Source organism: Chanos chanos, chromosome 5 (genome assembly GCF_902362185.1).
Source record: "Chanos chanos chromosome 5, fChaCha1.1, whole genome shotgun sequence".
Classification (NCBI taxonomy): domain Eukaryota; kingdom Metazoa; phylum Chordata; class Actinopteri; order Gonorynchiformes; family Chanidae; genus Chanos; species Chanos chanos.
Window position 1 is genome coordinate 1,395,001 of NC_044499.1, and position 2,500 is coordinate 1,397,500.

Here is a 2,500-nt window from a genome sequence, read left to right on the forward strand (position 1 = left end):
AAAAAGCAGGGAAACACCCTGGACAGGCTGCCAGTCCATCACAGGTCCTTAACAACAGTTTCTTCCATATTTCTCTTACATTAATGGTACACTGGCACACTAAGCAATGCAGTTAGACGATAGAATCCTACAAGCCAATAACGTGGAGACAGCATGTGAATCACAGGAAATTAACGAGGACAAAATGGGCGTGGCCTGAGAAGGTTCTTGCTCTCTCAGAGTTCTAATGAATGCAGTTTCCCATAGTACAGTGCAGTACAGTGCAGTTTAAAAGTGTGTAGTTTAGTCTGGGGAAGTTTCATATAGTACAGTTTAGTACAGTGCAGTTTAAAAGTGTGTAACTTAGTCTGGGGAAGTTTCATATAGTACAGTTTAGTACAGTGCAGTTTAAAAGTGTGTAGTTTAGTCTGGGGAAGTTTCACATACTACAGTTTAGTACAGTGCAGTTTAAAAGTGTGTAGTTTAGTCTGGGGAAGTTTCACATACTACAGTTTAGTACAGTGCTGTTTAAAAGTGTGTAGTTTAGTCTGGGGAAGTTTCACATACTACAGTTTAGTACAGTGCAGTTTAAAAGTGTGTAGTTTAGTCTGGGGAAGTTTCACATACTACAGTTTAGTACAGTGCTGTTTAAAAGTGTGTAGTTTAGTCTGGGGAAGTTTCACATACTACAGTTTAGTACAGTGCAGTTTAAAAGTGTGTAGTTTAGTCTGGGGAAGTTTCACATAGTACAGTTTAGTACAGTGCAGTTTAAAAGCATTAGGGATGCGCACGCACGAATCGAGCCGCCTGTTAACGACAATGCTAACGACAAAGGCGATAATGATTCTGAATGTGTCCGAACAACCAGCAAGGAGAGTGAATATTTTGTTAATTTACTTCGACACAGTATATCATCCCACAATTTATGAACTTGTAACACCAACACAATTATACATTACCGTTAGACATGTTCATCACCTAACTGATTGAAAATTATGCCCGTACATCTTAAAACGTAAACGAATTCAGCTGAGAAGTGCTCGAGAAAAACACATTTAATGCAAATTCGCGGAGCACGCGTGAAATAATCACGGATTAACTCTCTCAATTCAGAGCTGCTGGTGACCGTATCCACATTAGTCAATGATAATTCATTTAAGTAACGAACCACTTGCTATCCTATCCAGGCCCTGGCTATCTCTCTCTGACAACTGTCTTTGCTATAGATTCATGGCGAGTGGAAATAGTAGGAAACCAACTAGCATGACCTGAGCTTTTCGTTTTATAGTTCCGTTCCGTTCAAATGACACTTTTTGATTTAGCCGTCAAAACTTTTAAAAACAGGTTAACGACGGAAAATCCGTTAACCGTTTCCCTGCTTTTATGCTTACGATCTGGCGTGATGGCAGATGAGTGAAGACGAGGGAAGAAATTGGAATAAACTGAAATGTAAATCTTAATTAGGACCACAGCATCGCTCACACACCGTAACAGTTGCTAAGCCGCATATCCAAAGCTATCAAAATCCAACAAACCTGAAACAATGGCATGGGAAGGGAGCACTACATAATGTCTTAATAGTCGTGTTTGAGGTCGACGAGTGAAAGGCGAATCTTTGCATGCAGAGCTTAGTGTCGACCATGACACGTTCGAAATGACCCCACACTTTGGATGATTTCCTGTCCGACATAGTTTAATAACTTTTTAACGACAAGGCGCAGAACCCGAATCAAGTTTAAGGTTTTTTTTCTGGGACTAACTGACCAATTAAAAACATGGTCGACTAAGACTCTTCTCATTGACTAACTGTGCGTTCACACTGAGCGCGGCGAGAGCGTCAAAAAGACCGGAAGTCATTCATTTTCAATGAGAGCCAGCGTCTTTAAGCGGCGAAGAGCGTCGCGGCAAAGGGCGTCGCGGCGAGGGTGGTTTGGGCGTCAAAATACAGTTGAAGTTCGGTTAACTTTATGGTAATGAGATATGACGCGGTTGGGCGGCAACCAATAGAAACTTGGAAGTGCTCCGCTCTAGAGAATTGTAGAGAACACGACAGTATAAACTATTGTTCCCACAAAACTTTTGGTCCTAAGCAAAATGGAGGAGAAACTGATTATATCGGTGGTGGGTTTCCCCATGTTGTACTGTAATGTAGGTTATGCACAAACGTTAGTGTTAATTAAAGACCAAGGCTAGTAAACGTGTCCTATAAACTCCATGCTGGAATTTGACCTAGCCTATCATTAACACAAAAGACACACAACAACAAAAAGCTTTTAAGTAGTGTTTTTCATTAGTTAATTTTGTTACAAAATATGTAATTAGCATTGTTTATTTATTTCTGTCATCGGTCGATTTCGCACCTTCACATTTAAAATATCTCATAAGGTTAACTTATAGCCTACTGGTGGTCAGTCAGCACAAAGATACCGCTCGACCTGTTTGTTTGCTTTATAGCCCCTTTAAAAACATTTGCATAACCAAGCTTTCCGAAGGAACTTGTACCCGCCTATTTCATCAACGG